Source organism: Pleurodeles waltl, chromosome 2_2 (assembly GCF_031143425.1).
Source record: "Pleurodeles waltl isolate 20211129_DDA chromosome 2_2, aPleWal1.hap1.20221129, whole genome shotgun sequence".
In the NCBI taxonomy this organism is placed as follows: domain Eukaryota; kingdom Metazoa; phylum Chordata; class Amphibia; order Caudata; family Salamandridae; genus Pleurodeles; species Pleurodeles waltl.
In genome coordinates, this window is record NC_090439.1 from 749,066,958 (window position 1) to 749,086,777 (window position 19,820).

The window sequence follows — 19,820 nt, forward strand, 5'->3', positions numbered from 1 at the left end:
AAACCGTAGAAATTCAGAAGTTCTAGTTAGCTGAGCTAACTATAACTTGTGCTCCTGCAGTGCACTGCTTTTGACCTTACATATTACATCACTCATGACATGGTCAGTGACATCACTGATGACGTCTCATATGATATCACTGAGGACATCATTCACACAAACACCCACACGTTTGCTGAGACAAACGTGCATAACCACACACACCTACTCACATACTTGTTTAGCGATGCATAAAAGTAGTGATATACATTCATTCAGTCAAATATCCACTGACAACCACTCACTCACCCTTGCACAACTGAGGTATTCACAGATTCATAAGTACTTACACACCCACCCATACACCCACTGAGACCCACTCACAAACCAATACAATAACTCATGCAGCCAATTAATAGATCACACATCTAGTGACACATCCAGTCAACAGCTGTAGAACTGACACACCAGACAGTCACCCATACAGTCACTGACTCATCAGTAGTCACTTACATAAGCAATCACTGAACTATACAACTATACACACACCAACTCACTCACATACCCACTCAGTCACCCATGCAGCCACTCACTGACCAACACGTTGTCACACGTCCAATCACTATCCTATATAAAAACTGACACACCCACTCAGTTTAGGGTAGAGACACTCATACATCCCCTGACTATCCCATACACTCACTCACGCAGCCACTCAGTCATACTTACAGCCATTCAGACACTCACTGACTCACCCATACAGTAACTGACTCACCAATAGTGACACAAATTTACTTACCCACTCACCGACAGCCACTCTCACACAAACAGCCACCCACAGACCCACTCACTAAATGAAATTGATTGAGAAAGACAGAAAGAAAGTGAGACAATTTTTTATGCTTTGATGTCTCATATACTTCGAATGAGATATTTCTATCCAATTTAAATTTAAAAAAATAAAATGTTTTATCAATTAAAAAAAAAAATAATAATAACAATTAAAAAGAAATTGGTAATGAGTACAGCTCGACTCGAATCCCCAAAGCTTAGTATGAAGGTCTGCGACCTACACACTGAGATACAGGGTTTTTAGTTTTTAAATTTTTTTGCCTTTATGGGCTTTCTAGGACCGCAAAGGAGCCCTCAATGGCTCCCCAACGGTCCCTACATTTTTATTTATTCTGTGGCTCCACAAGGGGGCAGATGACACAGTCCTCGGGGGTGGTGACCCCCAGCGCTTGGGGGTTCCGTAGGGACCCCCTTTCTTTTTTTGAAGATTTGACGGGGTGGGGGAGTCAGAGTTTTTGGTTTGTCCCGGGCAGAAGGGGGGCCACAACTCCCCTCCCCCCCAAAGAAAATAAATGTATTTTTGGCCGGGGGGGGGGGGGGCACAGGCCCCTGCCCCCCCACCCCACATTACTTTGCTTGCCCCAGGGAAGTGGTGGTCCTCCCAAATTACTAAAAAAGCATTTTTGCCCTGGGCGAAGTGATGGTCCCCGAGGCGCTGAGGTGCCGCTCCCCACTCTTATTTAGACATTTACCCCGGGGAGGTGGCAGTCCCAGAGGCTTATTAAAGCGCAAGAAGCGCCCCCCCCCCCAACCTGGGCATGGGAGAGGGCCACCTGGGGGTCGCTTCTGCACTGGAGGTCGGATCCTTCAGGTCCTGGGGGCTGCGGGTGTAGGTGTAGTGTCTTTACCAGGCGTCGGGTTCTTAGAAGCAGGCAGTCGCGGTCAGGGGGAGCCTCTGGATTCCCTCTGCAGGCGTCGTTGGGGGGGGCTCAGGGGGGTCAACTCTGGCTACTCACAGGGACGCAGTCGCCGGGGAGTCCTCCCTGTAGTGTTGTTTCTCCCCAGGTCGAGCCGGGGGTGTCAGGTGCAGAGTGCAAAGTCTCACGCTTCCGGCGGGAAACGTGTTGTCTTTAAAAGTTGCTTCTTTGTTGCAAAGATGTTTCTTCTTTGGAGCAGAGCCGCTGTCCTCTGGAGTTCTTGGTCCTGTTAGATGCAGGGTAGTCCTCTGAGGCTTCAGAGGTCGCTGGACCCTGTGGAACGCGTTGCTGTTGCAGTTTTTCTTGAAGTGGGGAGACAGGCCAGTAGGGCTGGGGCCAAAGCAGTTGGTGTCTCCGTCTTCTCTGCAGAGCTTTCAGGTCAGCAGTCCTTCTTCGTCTTCAGGTTGCAGGAATCTATCATGCTAGGTTCTGGGAGCCCCTAAATACTCAATTTAGGGTTGTGTTTAGGTCTGGGGGTAAGTAGCCAATAGCTACTAGCCCCGAGGGTTGCTACACCCTCTTTGTGCCTCCTCCCTGAGGGGAGGGGGGCACATCCCTAATCCTATTGGGGGAATCCTCCATCTGCAAGATGGAGGATTTCTAAAAGTCAGAGTCACCTCAGGACACCTTAGGGGGTGACCTGACTGGCCAGTGACTACTCCTTGTTTTTCTCATTATCTCCTCCGGCCTTGCCGCCAAAAGTGGGGCCGTGGCCGGAGGGGGGGGGGGGGGGGGGCATCTCCACTAGTTGGAGTGCCCTGGGGCGCTGTAACAAAGGGGGTGAGCCTTTGAGGCTCACCGCCAGGTGTTACAGTTCCTGCAGGGGGAGGTGAGAAGCACCTCCACCCAGTACAGGCTTTGTTACTAGCCGCAGAGTGACAAAGGCACTCTCCCCATGTGGCCAGCAACATGTCTAGTGTGTGGCAGGCTGTTAAAACTAGTCAGCCCACACAGGAAGTCGGGTATGTTTTCAGGGTGCATCTCTAAGATGTCCTCTGGGGTGCATTTCACAATAAAATGTAAACTGGCATCAGTGTGCATTTATTGTGCTGAGAAGTTTGATACCAAACTTCCCAGTTTTCAGTGTAGCCATTATGGTGCTGTGGAGTTCGTGTATGACAGACTCCCAGACCATATACTCTTATTGCTACCCTCCACTTACAAGGTCTAAGGTTTTGCTTAGACACTGTAGGGGCATAGTGCTCAGGCACCTATGCCCTCACCTATGGTATAGTGCACCCTGCCTTAGGGCTGTAAGGCCTGCTAGAGGGGTGACTTATCTATGCCATAGGCAGTGTGAGGTTGGCATGGCACCGTGAGGGGAGTACCATGTCGACATAGTCATTTTCTCCCCACCAGCACACACAAGCTGGCAAGCAGTGTGTCTGTGCTGAGTGAGGGGTCTCCAGGGTGGCATAAGACATGCTGCAGCCCTTAGAGACCTTCCCTGGCATCAGAGCCCTTGGTACCAGGGGTACCAGTTACAAGGGACTTGCATGGATGCCAGGGTGTGCCAAATGGAAACAAATGTACAGGTTAGGGAAAGAACACTGGTGCTGGGGCCTGGTTAGCAGGCCTCAGCACACTTTCAAATCATAACTTGGCATCAGCAAAGGCAAAAAGTCAGGGGGTAACCATGCCAAGGAGGCATTTCCTTACAGATGCCCAGTTCTGTTGAGTCACAGAAATGGTAGAATTGTGATATGAATGAGGATTCCGACAAATTAACTGTGATAGCACCCATCAAAAAAGCGTGGATGGTAGAAAGGCAGTTATGAGGGGGAAATTAAAGAATTATGTACAAGTGAAAGGAAAGTATCCGTCAAAGGTAACATTTTAGTGAGGTGTGAAAATAGCTATGTTATCCAAGGGGGTGGGAGAAGGGACTGTCCTTATTCATAAATTGAAGAAGCTGTGATTTATACTACAGGCCTTTTCTGTATTCTGAAGGAGATCACTCCGCCCCCTCCCATCGCCCCTCGTCCCCTAAAGTCACTGACAATATCACCCGAATTACCTACTAACTGGTGTAACACTCAACATGATTTCTTTCTTAACAAACGTGTGTTAAAGGCCCAGCTCAGTAAGAAATTTGGAACACTTCCCGATTACCTTTCCTAAACCGCAGGGACATATGTCATTTGCCTTCTGGGCTATATCCCGTGTTGAAACTACCAGGCTGATAAAGCCTCCAAAGCCACCTTCTTAACAGGGTAATCCATGTCTGGCCAGAGTAGCCAAGAATTGTAATTTAGTGCTGGCCTTCTTTATTAGTAAGATCATCAATCGCTCCTTCTGTGCTGGAGTTATCCTGCAGAATGTAAAGCAGTCCTGGGTCACGCCACTTCTTAAGACAAGCATTGGCAATGCCAATATGTTTCGCCAGTGCGAGTTTCACTGGCTTTGTCAAACGGTGCAGTTTCAGGCTCAAACACGAACGGAGAAAAGACTGGCTGCTCGAAGTGTTTAACAAGAAAAGGAAGTCTGCAGAGTATCCAATGAGCCACTGATATTCCAGAAAGCAGACTAAAAGGGGGGGGGAGATGACTAGGACTGGTGATTGATTATCTCATAATCTAACAGACGCTGCGCTAGCATCTACGTGGCAACGTAAACCCTTATGATCTTAGAAAGCCAAACATTAATTACGATGGAAAACTGCGCAAAACAACTTAATGTTATCCATTTCCAATACAATAGAAGAGCCTGGCAAAATGAACAGAGGAGCAAATTAAAAGGAAACAAAAGAGCTGCACGTGTGTGTGCTGGGGGGGGGGGGGGGGGGGGGGGGGGGGGCTTGAGAGGCGGTACAAAAAGGCTAGCTGCATGCTTACAGCATGTGCGATGCCATGCAGGATTGTTTCTTTGCACCGCTGCGCGCTACAGCGTCCAGTCCCGTGCCATGAACTCCCCACTCGCCAAGAGCCGGTTTACACGAGTGGAAGGGCACACAGAACCAATGTGCAGCTTTAAATAACTTGTTGATGAGAACAGAAACGGTTAACAGTAACACTGACAGGATTATGTTACATGAGAAAGGGTAGTGAGGGACCCCGCAATCACAACTAGCCTGTGTTAATATAACGAGTGCGCAAATTGCTACGAATTTCGAGTTGCACCTCCCTGAAAGGAAAATTACGTGCAATTTACACACGGGAATACACAAACCTAAAATTACCTGCATTTTACACCTGTGATTTATGGCACGTTTATCATCCACAGACTGGGGTGGAGAATAACCTATTGATTTAGGCTCACGTTACACTTTGTTTTTAATCCAGTTTTAGGCAGGGTCCAAATGTGTCAATGCCTTTAAAATTCATTTTATACGTGGAACGCTTTCAACAAAATGTGTCACTCTTGCTTTTCAAATGTGATTGCTTAGTTTTTCCTTTCTGATCTGCTCATGTGTATTCGAGCAAGAAAACTGATTTGCACTGCATGGGAGAAACTATTCTCTTTATTACAACAAAGGTAAGAACAGTGTTTAACAAATACCGTCAGAAGGAGTCCACAAGACAAACGCTTCCCACTGACATCAGGGGCCTTTTCAGCTCATGAGTTTGAATTTTGCGAGAACTGAGGTAGGTAACTTGTGTGATAGAAGAACGTCTTTCTGAGTACAAATTCTGCGCAACTAAATGCCGCCTTATATACAGTTCATTTTCAAAGTCGGCGAGCCAAATAAAACCCACAAAGTCAGTGCGTCATGCAAGTCCGCAGACATTTCATATGTTAGCTGCATCCTTGGTTTTTAAACCGTACCAACAAACCCTAGGATATCACCTCTTCAAAGAAAATATTTCACTTCCAGAGCGCTTTAACATGGAGAAGATATACCAACGAAGCTAGCAACACACACAAATAAACCCAACATCGAATCAGTGTCGGAAGACAACATGGCCGACACAGAAAGAGGAGACGAGTACAAAGACTGCAGTCGTATGTAATGCAGGGGAGAAAGTTAAAAAACAAGCATTTGCAATGCAACAGATCTTGCATTTGCTCGAGTTAGAGCTACCAGCGTGAACACAGAAACGGATTATGAAAAGAAAAAAAAAGTTCCACATAAGCGAACCAATGGCAGTCATGAGTGTGAAGGAGACACACAAAAGGAAACAGAAGTTTGCTTTCAGTCAAATGTATCGGCAAAAGTGCAATTATCCATGTAACAGGGAAAAGTGCAATTATCAATGTAACAGGGTCGATGTCATACAAAGCGCTCCACTACTGCCCAGCGAGATCGCGCTGCCTAGGAAATAAAAATAAAAAGTAGTCCAGAAGCCATTTGAAACACAGAGCCTCATTTGTTTTCAGTAGTATCGAAGAGGGCTAAGCACCGGAAAAAGGCGGAACATATGCATGCCTTTTACTCATAAAATCAACCGGATTTTGAAAAAGGCAAGCCCACAAACCAACCAAACTGATGGGCATGGCTAAAACCCCAGAGAGATTACAACAGGGGGCCAGAGCACTTGAGCGCTCGACCCTAAAGAACTAAAAGAACAAAAAGTACCCTGGAAGTGCATGGCCAGTTGAAGGACATTGATCACTAGCTGGAAACAGTACTTGGTCCAATCTCCAGAGAAAAGCCAAATTTGAGCAAAGACCGGAAATTACAACCTGATGGCGTGAAAAGCTGCTGTAGACCAGCGAGAAGCAAGAAAACGAGAGCGACCGCTAGGCCTACAAATGGGTTGGCGGTAAGCCCCTTTTAAGATTTATTATTTATTTTCTAAACTAAGAAAAGATTTCGTAAGCACATCGCAAGCGCATCGAAAACTAAAAATTGCTGCTGTTTAATTTCAGTCTCCGAGACCTCAAAAATCCCTGATCTCTACCACACATTTTTCTTTTCCTTTAAGTACTTGTGCACAGGAAACTGTCAGTGTGCTCACTAACTGCTTGCCATTAATTAAGCAGTTATATTTTAAGTACAAGAGGAATGATGCTTCTGCCTTTGCTTATTTGTTTTTTTAAAGGAGCAGATTTGCATATTTCATCCACATGTTCTGTGCTTCTTCTTCTAGTCTATTTACCTTTACGATATATTCCCACTTTAGAATTACTACTAAACTAGTGTCCACCATCTTGGTGGCTGAATAACCACCTTTTACTATATGATGTACAAAGTTAACTCAGTACAACTCACATTATGCCATACAAAATAAGTATATGATTTCAAAACAGAATATAATTCCAGATTAACACAAGGTCAAAAGGTACTGTCACAGAGTCTAGTGCATCTAAATCCTTTTTAGTGTTGGAGAATCAATTTCCCCTCAAATATTTTATTGTTACTTACTTATTTAATAGCCCAAAATAAATGTCAACAATCTTCTCAGCCAAAATAATATTCAAGCATTTCAACCTCAAAGTACAAGATTCTGGTTCTTAATAAAAATTTTGTCAGGGCTTCGATCCTATTACAACTATTGAAATATATACAATTAGAAATTATTCATTTCTTTTACTTGGTAGGAAATTTTAACTGTACATTAATAAACACTTCTTTTAAATATTAGAACATGTAGGCATTTAAGTTCTGATCATATTTTTGAGAGACAGTTATTTAATGAACAAAACAATGACTCCTATTAATTAAAAATGATTTGTGAATGTCACCCTTCATGAATTAACAACTGTGCAAATGTAATAGCTTACTTTCATGTTTTTTGGGGGGCCATGCTTAAAGAAACGGCCTAGCGCATTTACTGCTTTTATAAATAATAATTTAGCTTGCTTTACTACTTTCACTATCATATTGATGCTTTCTTGGGGATACGATAATTGTTACTGTTAGAAATGGGGTGGTTTGCACCCTGTCCAAGTACGGACCCTCACTCTAGTCAGAGTAAGGGAGTCACACAGCGAAGATAACCACTGCACACCCCTTGTTAGGTTGGCTCAAGCAGTCAGGCTTATCCCAGAAGCAATGTGTAAAATATTTGTACCCACACACAGTAAAAACACTACAAAAGTACTTCACACCAGTTTAGAAAAATAGCCTTCATTTATCTGAGTAAAACAAGACCAAAAATGACAAAAATCCAACATACACTAGTAAAGATATGCATTTTTAAAAGTTGAAGCAAGTCTTAATCCATAGGAATCAATTGATGTATCTCTTTAGCCTAAAGTACCTGAGATGCTTCAAAAATAAAGACTATGTGGGTCACAGGGGTGGTGAGGCACCGGAAAAGAAAAAGCATTGCGTTGGTTCTTTACTAGCAGGGGAGGTGATGCGTCAATTCTTTTCTCACAGGTAAGACGATGCACCGGTTGCTTACTGGCAGGAAAGGTGATGCATTGATTTCTAGACACGCAGCCTTGGCTCTTTACTGTGGTGTGGCGTTCAATGTGAAATTGGTGCCCCGGGACGAAATGTTGAAAATCCAGACGCTCTGTGTTTGACGGGACTGTGGTGAAACAGGCGCTCCTCCTGCAGGACAGGCACTGCACCGATTCTGCAGCCGCAGGTCAGGCGCAGCGCCGCTTCTGCAGCTGTGGGACAGGCGTAGCATCAATTTTCTCCTTCAGATCACCAGCTTACACTTCCAAGAGCTTAGGGACTGCAGTTGGCAAACTTGGCAAGTAAGGACTCTCAGCAGAAGAATCCAGGCTCTGGCAGATGATGTCTGTGATTTCCTTGTGACTTAACAGAAGGCAAGCTCAGCCCAAGCCCCTGCAGAACCTATGAAAGCAAGATATGGAAAGCCAAGTCCAGTCCTTTCACTCGGGGGACAGAAGCAGCAAGTAGCAGGCCAGCACAACAACGCAACAGGCAGTCCCTCATATAGAATCTAGCTCTCCTTCCTGGCAGAATTCCCTCAGTGCAGAAAGAATATAAATCAGTGATTTCAGAGGTTCCATACTTATACCCATTTCTGTCTTTGAAGTAGGCACACTTTAAAGAGACCCCTTTGTAGTGCACAAGACCCTGCTATTCCCCTGCCCTGGCCTCAGCCATACTCCGGACACTGCTTTGTGTAAGAATAGGCATAGTCCTATTCAGGTGCAAGAGTCAGCTCCTATCACCACTCTAGTTCAGGAAGACCCACCAGGAAATAAAGGGCCAAACTCAGCTCCCTTTGTGTAACTGCCTAGAGTGAATTCACAAACAGCCCAACTGCCATCCTGACCCAGACGTGTATTCCACAGGCAGGCCGAGGCAGAGAATGGTTAAGCAAGAAAATGCCCACTTCCTAAAAGTGGCATTTTCAAATTTATAATTTAAAACCCAACCTCACCAAAAGTTGTATTTTTAAATTGTGAAGTCAGAGACCCCCTCTAAAGCCCATATCTCTATCTGCTCCCAATGGGAATCTGCACGTAAAAGATGTTTCAGGACAATCCCTATGTTACCCTATTGGAGAGCTAGTCCTTGCAATAGTGAAAACAACGTTTAGCGGTACTTCACTATCATGACATGCAAACCACACCAGTACCTGCCCTACCTTTTAAATACACCCCATCCTGCCCATGGGGCTGCCTTGGGGTTACCTTAGGGGTGACTTACATGTGGTAAAAGGGGAGGATTGGGCCTGGCAAGTGGATGCACTTGCCAGGTTGAAACAGCAGTTTAAAACCGTCAACCCAGAACTGCAGTGTGTGAGACATGTTTACAGGGCTACTCATGTGGGTGGCACAATCAGTGCTGCAGGCCCACTAGTAGCATTTGCTTTATAGGCCGTGCATACATGGTGGACTATACTAGGGACTTACTAGTAAATCAAATATGCCAATTATGGATAAACGAATCACCAGTACATTTTAGACAGAGTATATGCACCTTAGCACTGGTTAGCAATGGGAGGTAAAGTGCTTAGAGTCCTAAAGCCAACAACAACAGATCAGAAAAAATAGAAGGAAGAAGTCAGAAATTTGGGGATAACCCTGCAAAAAAAGGGCCAGGTCCAAAAGTTACCAATACCGAATGATCACTGTACAGACGCAGTAAGGAGGCATACTGTGTGCGGCTTGCATTTCACACCTTTTCAGTCTGCTTAGTTCAAGGTTCCAGTCACCAATTCTGGTTACTTTATACTCTCCCTACCTTGCAGTTTACATTAGAAGATGTTATGTTATAACTGCTTATATAGCGCTTAAAACTGCCCAAAGGCCTCGTAGCGCTTATGCTGCAACACAGACAATATCACCGTCTACATTCGTATGGAGATTAAGCTTTAAATAACCAGGTTTTCAGGGCCTTCCTGAACAGAATCTCTTGTGATTTAGATCTAATATTAAAAGGAAGGCTATTCCAAAGTACAGCCCCTTGATACGACAAAGATCTTCCTCCCCATCTTGCTTTCTTTACTGTTGGAACTGTGGCCAGCATAGCTGAGGAGGATCTCAGCGGTCTTGTCGGGATGTAGACAGATGCCAGGGTTTTGAGCATTTCAGGGCCATTGTTAAATATAGCTCTATGAAAGTGGCATAAAGCCTTGAACTGAATCCTTTTATCCACTGGAAGCCAATGTAGGGATGACATTCCAGCCCGTATGGAATGATGTTTAGGGGTGTTTAGAAGTAAACACCCCTAGAGCTGGCATCAGCCCCATTTATGGACTTCAGGCATGATCCTTTGTGCTTACTATGTTATAGCAACACTAACCTGCGAGGTCTGGGAAATATGTTAGTAGAGAACCTCCCTACCCATTACTACGCTAGCTGGTGATTTGTCAGATTTTGATTCTTGGACTTGCATATATTTCATATAGTCAAAATATCGGCTGTGTTTACTAAAGATGTGTCATTGATTGTACATAAAAGCATACCTTGACTCAGGCAAGAATAGTACGCATTTTCCCCATTCATTTTTCCACAGGGTCTTTAGACACACCTACAGCCCAAACCGCTAACAGGATTACACTAAATTTGACAGGAAGCTAGATCCTGTTCCGCAGACAGTGCTTTTTTGTGATTTGGTGTAAAGCCGTTCAGTAGTTAAGGGTTAAAAAATATAGATGATATGTAGGGACGCGGATCCAACTGTCCCCATGCTGATATCGGACTGCCTGCCAACAATTTAATAAGGAACTGTTGCCACCCATTTTGTGACTCAAGTCCCGCAAGAAAAATATATTTTTAAATAAAAACCAAACAAACAAAAGGGGTCCAGAGTAGGGACACACCAAGTCCCTAGCCATGTATTTTTTTTAATCTCTAAATAATTCACTGATTTTTTCTAGAGTTGAAAAAAAAAAAACTAACAAAAGAAACCATGGTCTCCAGGGCTTTTCATTTATGTTACCCACAAGTGTGGCAGTTCTCAGGGAGAATTGGGGATTGAAAAAAAAGGGAATGTACAGGGCCCCCCCTTCTAGGGCTTATGATAGCCCCTGGGCCCACCATCTCCCTGGGGTTAAGCTATGAAACAAAAAAGGGGGGCTGGTTGTGGGATCACCACCTCAGAGAACAAAAGTTTATATATGAATGGAGGAGGAGGTGCCCTTTACCTGACACCCCGCAAACCTGCAGCCCTAGGAATCGCCACAGCCTCAGGGAAAATATACTTTATTAGAAGCGGAAACCTTAATTTCTCAAAACCTACTAAACAGATTTTCAACAAAATCACACAAAAAAAAAAACAAAACACATATTCTTATTAAAGATTTACTTTCCTGTCAAATCTGGTGTCTGCCCTTCAGCAGTTTTGGCTGTAGTGCTATTAAAAAAAATCCCTATGGAAACTGCGTTTTGGTAATCGCCCTTTTCCTCAGCCCCTATTTGACATAACATCCCAAATTTTCCAGAAAGGAGCCAACGTGGATGTCTTTTTGCAAAATTCTGTGAAGATGTGTCAAATGTCACTAAAGTTATCAATAAAACAAAAAAAAAATTCCTATGGCAACTAGGTTCTAACTAGAACTACAGACTGGCAACCGCCACTGAGTAATATATGTATATTATTTGTAGGAGATTTCAGCCAGCTCTCTTTATGCACTGGTCTTGTTCTGCCATTCGCAGTTCTCTTCGGCCCCATACAGTATACAAGGGACCGATGGGACTGCCAACTTTAGCCCCTTGCTAACATCACTGTGAGCGACTGCATTCTGCCCTTTCACATGGAGCATACCTGCATACAATGTAGTCCACTTTAGCCCCAGAGACTACAATCTGAGTGTGTGCCTTTTGAGACAAAAAAAATATTTGGCATTTTTCCATTTTTTTAAATTTCATATTAACAAGGGACTGTCAAGCTCCTGTCACTGATTTATAAAAAGCATTGGCAAAGCCAATAGTTCTTGCCTATGCAAGAGCTATTGGCTCTGCTAGTGTTTTTTAGCCATCTTGTACACCACGGTGGCTGCTGTTCAGCACGGCTAAATGTTTGTGGCATAGACAAGAGTGGTGTGACTGGAGTGGTGTCTTGTAGAGTGGAGTGGCATTAAGTGTCACATATTGATTGGAGTGGTAGAGATGAGTTATAACAGGGTGTACAGTGAGTGGCATAGAGTGGACTGATGTACGGAGCAATGGCATACAGTATTGCAGAGTTTAGTGGTGTAGAGTGCAATGGCATATAGTACAGCAGCACAGAATTCAGCAGCGGGCAATGCAGCATCGTAGAATGGAGTGGTGCAGATTAGAGTGTTGCACAGTCGAGTGCAATGGCAGAGAGGTGGTGAGTAGAGTGGGGTACAGTGCAGTAGACTGGAGTGCTGCAGAGTTCAGTGGTGTAGAGTGCACTGCCATAGAAAGCAGTAGTGCAGAGTACAGTAGCATAGAGTACAGTATAGAATGCTGTGGCACAGAGCGGTACGTATTTGAGTGCAGTGGTGAGTGGCACAGAGTGCAGTGGCATAGAATACAGTGGTGCAGAGCAGAGGCGTAGATTATATAGGTGCAAAGTAGAGTAGTGTTGCACTGTAGAATGTAATAATGTGGTGTAGAGTGGCGCCGAGTGCAGGGGGATAGAGTGATGAAGAGTACCATGGTGTGGAGTGGAATGGCGTGGAGTGGTAAAGATTAGAGTATAGTATAGTGGTGCAGAGTGGACTGCCACAGAGTGCACAGGAGTAGAGTCCTGTAGTGTTGAGGGGCAGAGAGTGCAGGTTTGCAGAGTAGGGTGTCATAGAGGGCAGTGGTGTAGATTACAGAGGTGTAGAGAGCAGAGGTACAGACTGCAGTGGTGCATAGTAGACTGCAGTGGTTTACCGTAGATTATTTCAGAGTACAGTGAAGTAGCAGAGTGGAGTGGTGCAGTGTAGACTGAAGTAGCCTATAGGAGCATAGAGTAATGGCATATAGTAGGTGGCCGGGGCACAAAGTGCAAATGGTGCAAGGTAGATTAAAGTGGCATACAGTGGATGGGTGTAGAATACAGTGGTGCAGACAGGCACAGAGTGCAGTGGCACAGCGTGGTGAAGAGCAGAGTTGTGCAGTGCAGAGTGGCCTACACTGGAGTAGTGTAAAGTAGTGTGGTGTTGAGTAGAGTGGCGGAGAGTAGAGAAGGACAGAGTGCAGTGGAGTGTGTAGAGTAGAGTCGTGCACAGTACAGTTCAGTAACGTAGAGGAGTGGAGTGTGCATGCTGTAGTAGCACAATGCCATTACAGCCATCACATTTTCAACTGAAATTACCTTTACATTTGAACAGACATACAGTTTTACTAATAAAACTGCACAAACGATAGTGTGTGGGAGTGCCATTACCTAGTGTTTTGATCTTATTAAACTACTTGTTTCCAACACAATTCAGAATTAACCAAAATGTGCTTCATTTGTGCTTTGCTAATTCTTTGGTATTCTGAAATACTTGCACAGTTCATTTAAATGTTATTGTGTGCTAGGGAAAAAAAGAAAGAAAAAAAAACCTTTCCTCTACCCCCAAGTGTCCAGCAAGATTGTCACTTTAATCATCTCACTTTGAAGTCAGACAGAGACAAGTAAACAGCAAGCTCCTTCAAGACACAGAGCCTGACATTTGACCTCTATCTTTGAACGCACAGCAAATGTGAAAATATAAGAACAAGATTTACAGGCCTGTTTAAAGAAAGGAGCACGTGTGGAATTATACAAGGAAATATAGTGTGAAAAGGTATTGCTCCCTTGGAGAGACAAACTGAGCCCAGACAGCCTAAAAAAACAAAGCCAGCAAATAGAAAGTCAGAAAATGTGAGTTAGAAACCACAAAGTCAATCCTCAGCAACAAGAGGAATGCATTCCTAGGAAAGCTTTCTGAATGTACCCATGATGTTCTTTAGCAAACCACTCAGCTGAGTTGTCTGGAAAGCATCAACCTAAGAAATAGTAAAACAAAAGCAATGACAAAGCCAAAAACAAAAATAGCAGCTAAATGCCAAGACTGTTTGGCTTTGCCAATGCGTGTTTCATATTTGTTAGTTGTCAAAAACTCTGGGTGTGTAATATATATTTGCAGGTTCCGCCCCGTATTTTCCAAATCTTTAGCTGTATAGTCACTTAAATGGCTTGAGTGGATACACTATAATATGGTGCATCTGATTTTTATCAGTGTCTCCCTTTCAAGAAAATGGCAGCTAACCAAGGCTGTTATCATTTTGCATCTACTTTTTGGTGTATGTTGAATTATAGTTTTTACAGCTTTTTGATGAGCAACACAGGCAAGGCCACAAATAGTATAGACAGTATTTTTATAATGCCATTAGTGACGCACCGTATTTCCGTTAACCACTTGGCATTCAAATTCCGTACCAGTTATTGTTTGGTCAAAAGCAACAAAATTACTGTAGTGCCCTTGTACCACAGGTAGGCTATTTTTGCTTTGTTTGTTCGGTTGTGGATTTCTTGATGAGGGGCTTTATTAGATCTTCCCTAAAAATGTCACATCAGCTTCAGGCATATGTGGAAGCAAATGGTATTTTGAATGAACATCAATCTGACTTCCGCCTTTGCTTTAACTGAGGTGCAGTTCACCATCCAGATCATTGTGGAGTCAAGAGAAATGGCAGTGCTGATGCAGTTTCTGATGGCACACTTCAAAACCCTTGATTACTCCAATTGTTAAAATATGGTTCCTGAGGTTGTGTGGTGTCACGAAAAGCTTTAAATCAGCTGCAGTATTTTTTTATGGATCGCAAGACACTAAGGGTGGTGGGCCAAGAGCACAGAGTTGAGAGCAGGTTTCTGTGGGGATATTGTTCTTGCCTATCCTTTTTATTAGCTCGAGCCTAGGCAGCACACAAGCGCTGTCTCTCAACATGTTGTAATCTACATCTGTGGGATTTAACCACCCCCCATCACTTTCATTCGTTCCTTGGCCTGCCTTTTAAATTTTTTATTTCGTAGGAAAACGCTTCATGTTTGTCCCGCCTTGAGGCTGCTTGTTACCGCCTTGTAGACTGATCCTGTTACATGGATGATTCAATGATCGGACATACAGCTTAGTGTGGCGCACTATTTTTACTTTTGCCTCACCACTTTGTGACGTTATGTTTTTTCTTCTTCTTCCTTGTCATGGGCATGCAGTTGTTTCTTTTTGGTGTCTGAGCACTTTACAGGAAGACTTGAAGTTTCATATCGCATGAACTCCATCAGAAGAGCACTTTAAATAACTACGCATATAGCGCACACTTGATTGGAAGAGCACTTTACATCACTACGTGAAGTTACATATAGCGCGATGTTGTACTTATTTTCAAACATTTTACTCGTCTCCCCTACCTCATAACCTGAATGCACTGCGTAAAACTTATCAAAATGGGAGCTGTGCTGTATTTTTCAGCACGGCGCCCAAAACTTATTGAGGATGTGTTGAATTCAAGATTGCATGGTGCAGTACCTCATGCGGCCAAAAGAGGTCCCAAGGGACACCTAGGGACAACCTGTGGTACTGCACCCCTTCCCTGCTTCATGCACATTAGAAAAGTAAATGTTGCAGGTTTATTTGAGCCAGGATATTCCAAGTGTAAAAGCGTTAACGGTACCATGTTCTTCCTGATTACATTTCACATGCTTTACTTAATCTTTATTTTTTGGCTCCATGCTTCACGCTGTAATTAACGCTCTCCATCAACAGATGTCTCAAATGTGGCATTGTGTCAAAGCTGCTACCTTTGTAACTATTGAACAAGGTTCGAGTATCAGCGTTGGCACACCATACAGTGATTCTGGGCAATACACTTAGTCTCCCAGTGCCCACCAAAAAATACATCTGCACTTGTGTAATATGACTGGTGCTCCTGTAACGTGCTTCAATATCTGCTGGTCAAGTTCATACTACATAAAACTACAAAACAACTGCAGTGATTTTGGAGAAGGTTTTAAACCATAAATTGTCCAGCACCACAAATTCAAATAGATGCTGAGCTTGAAGTTGCTTTAAAATGTATACCCGGTCATCCTTTGTGGCATGGAAAGGTGGTTTCAGTCAGATATGGTGCAGTGTCAAAAACGTGTCCACACTATCTCCCTCTTTCTGTTTGGAAATACTTCAAAAATGTTGGTCATTTCACAAGTGAAGTACTACAACTACAAATCTGCATTCCTTTTTCTTTCCGCTGCCCCTTAAGCCCCTCTTGTGCGCTCTGCTAACCATATAATAGTATGTTTCAACCACTGAAAGCGTAGGATGAATAAGTGTGCTTACACAGATTAGTGCTTGTCACATTGATAGCCACCCCTCCGGTTCCAACTTCTTCTTAGTAACAGCAGCGAGGAGATGTCAGCCATCATGACTCAATGTTGCCCCATGTAAAGCTCCACACCTGTCGTAAATTCTTTAGCAAACGCCTTTCAGGTGAAGAACCATCTTCATTAGATATCTCTCTCAGCTACTGACAAACGCAGCCTAATCCACTTCCCTGCTTGTGCAACCACATTTATCATACTGTTGCCCCAGTTCTCCCCTGGAGCATCTTAAGGATTTCAGGGGTCCTGGTCCAAACATACGTTGGGGTCCCTGTCCGTAACAGATTTGTATTTATGATCCAGTTCTTTCTTGTCCTCTTTGGCCAGGCCACTGACAACGCACGGGAACACCCGTCCAAATTCTTAATGCGTTTAGATATAATATTCAGGGATAGTGATGTGTGTTTTCAATACTTGTAACACAGCAGCAGATCACTAATATTACTGAAAAACATCTCAGTGACACCATCCTATTTCACATATGTAGGTCATGTTTTGGTCTTAAAGAACCTTTTTTATGAATGCTGCAAGAAGCAACATTTCTCTGAAAATGTCCGTAACAAGTCCCTCACTCATCAGCCACATTAAAAATAAACTACAAGAAAAGGGTACTACAAAACAATCTAAGTTATCTTCAAGGTCATCAGGGCAAGACACTGTAGTAAATGGAAGTGTCTTCGTTATGTGCAGGGCCACTGGAATTATGTGGCAGAGAAGACCAAATTATGCGGCATGGTTGACTAATGTATGTGGCAAGAAAAGTTCAGTTATGCATTTACAATGCCAATAGCTCTAACTCCAGCAAATGAGGCCTATTTTATTACAAATGCTATCTAACACTTACATTGTGTTGCTGTTACAGTTCTTTGCTAACCCATATGTTAGCTTTTTAAAACTATGCCGCAGACTCCTGTTCGGGTTTAGCTTTTGCCACAATCCCGATGATATAAAAGTTGTAGAATGTTTTTGGCCACAAACAATAGATGAACTTAAGTCACTTGGGCATTAATGCCACCAAAACAAGATTATTACTCACTGACAGCGACAAAATGGGTGTATACCAACGCAAATGTTCAACTACTCTCTAAAAGTTGCACTAAACAAAAGATAAGAAGAACAGTATGATGGGTGCTCGAAGCTCCTCATGGATGGAAGGTCTCTATTTTCCTAGAGTATAACTTGATCTGTGGCTCAGGCAGACCAAATCTCTTATGAAGCAAAATTACTTGGGATGGCAGAAGTCCGTTTTTGCTAAGGATACATTAACACCTCAAAATAGGTTTGTCAATTCTCAAGGCAGATTATTTTGCTTACATGGACTATTCAGCAGCCCAATGACGGTGACTGGCTAACTGACAGGGATCTTCCTCTTGCAGAAGACCAGCCAGGTTCTCTCTCGCCGTAATTGTCAGGTCCAACCTCACTATGACGTAATCAATGCTCCGGTAGGCTTCACGAACACCATAGTTGGGCACGTGAAAACAGGTGGAATAACAAAGTCCTTGGCCTCTTGTATCAAACATGTTAATTTATGATTTGGTTGTAAAGAAACTTAAAAATACGATACATCACAAACATGGCCCGTTAAGACGACCGAGTGCCAGCAAACGGAGCACAGTGAGCTTTCAATCCCTAGGCATTTCAAAGACTCATCATTCAATCACGTAACCATAACTGCAAGCAAAGCACTATAACATCGCCATCATTGCGGCAACACCTGAAAATACATACGTTCAGTAACGCAAAGCTATACGTAAGGATGCAGTGTGATAAAGTTTGTAAGAAATATCTAGTTTAGTGTTGCTGCTGACCTACTTGAAGGACGTTTTGCAGTCAGTGAAGGTACGAAACATGCAGTATGATTCACCGGCAACACGTTTCAAGCGGCGATAAACAGATGCTTTGCTCTGCCTTGAAGCTCCTCCCGCTCACATAAAGTAGTTTGATATTTTCTGGCTGTCAAAATGGCCTAGAAACTAAATCGTCCGTCACAACAGCGTGCTTAGGGGGATTTGTTAGAGCCTCTCACAATTTCATAGTCCTTAGAATTAGCCCACTGACCGCCCCTCTCACTGCGATCCTGTGTCACGATGTGATCAAACTCAAATGGCTGCAATCCATTAAACCTACAGACTCGTTACCGAGCCCAGTTTCCACATGAACAATGAGTCTGCGCAAAAGAGACATCTACTACCAGAAAAGACACAACATTGAGGAGTTACAACAAAGTAATGTGACCAGCTGCTAAAGCCTGATTGCTTATTTGGGGTGTTTCGGGGGGGGTGAGTAAAAGTTCTGCTTCGTTTATACATTGGAAGCAGGACTTTCAGTTTTACTGGATGTAAAACATACTTATTAAATGTAAAATACCTCTGATTGTTATAACCGAGCCTGGGATGAGGCCTTATCAGGATAACGTCTCAAACTCGCTGCTTCCATATTCATCGCATACTTTCAATTATTCAGCTCTCTATGTGCACGGTACCACCAGATGACTGAGTAGGGATGACGGAAGGGCGACCTGCAGGCTCTCTGATGGTGATGCAGAATCTACCTCCTCTTCCGAACAGCTAATGACAGCGGACAGCAGCTGTTGACACCAATTAGGTACAAGCGGGCTCCGCACTGTCTATTTCAGTCTTTCACGTTGTAGCGAGCGGGACAGTCGTTTTGTGTTCTTACCGCCCCGCCTTTCCCTCAGGGTCCCAGCTACGCCCGGTATTCGGACCTAGAGCTACCAGCCGCAATTCTGTGCTATGTCAGAGATTGGGGGACCTCTACCAGCAGAGCTCCTCTCCCTCCTAGGTCACACCGTACTGTACGCCACTGCCCCCAAGGTGCACCCACTGACCGGACACTGCGCTCCCAACTCTTACCTGTGACGCCCGCCGTGACTGCACCCTGCCCAGCAACGGAGTACAGCAACCGGAGCCCGACAGCACTTCCGGAGCAAAGGGGGAGCTCTTTACTCTGGGCGGAAGTGACAATTCCAAGAATGCTAAGCCCATAGGGAGCTCATAAAAGACTAGAACGGTGATAAAGTGTGAAGGTGGCAGCAATTGGCGCCATGCTGCCAGTCGCAGTTTCTGAGTCATTCATATTGAATGTGTTAACGCTTTTTGTATTCATATAAAATTTAAAGCGCTTCTGACAGACCGGGAAACGTGTTAATCCTCCAAGGATTCTTTCGCACCTCAACTGAACCTGTCCAACAAATCCGAATGCGAATCAGATGGTAAACAGTAAAGCACATTAGGCTTTACAATGAAAAAGATGAAAATATTAAAATGAAGCAGTGAATATTTATAACATTTTTATGTTATAGAAATGGTTAGAAGTTAGTCAATTTGTCATTTAGCTCAAATACTAGAATAAAGCTGAGAATAAATTATAAATAAAAAAGGAAACAAATGTATAGTTCAGCTCAAATAGGATAACTCATAAATCAGACCAACATA

The 19,820-nt window shown here is 43.8% G+C and overlaps 1 protein-coding gene across 1 annotated transcript in view; it reads right to left on the reverse strand.

Annotated features, from left to right (window-relative positions):
• Positions 1-19,336, reverse strand: part of ELOC (elongin C) — an 82,680-nt gene extending 63,344 nt beyond the window's left edge. The window contains exon 1 of the mRNA XM_069220364.1: positions 19,239-19,336. The gene's annotated coding sequence lies outside the window, so the exon portion shown is untranslated. The remainder of the gene's footprint in view (positions 1-19,238) is intronic.
• Positions 19,337-19,820: the final 484 nt, after the last annotated feature.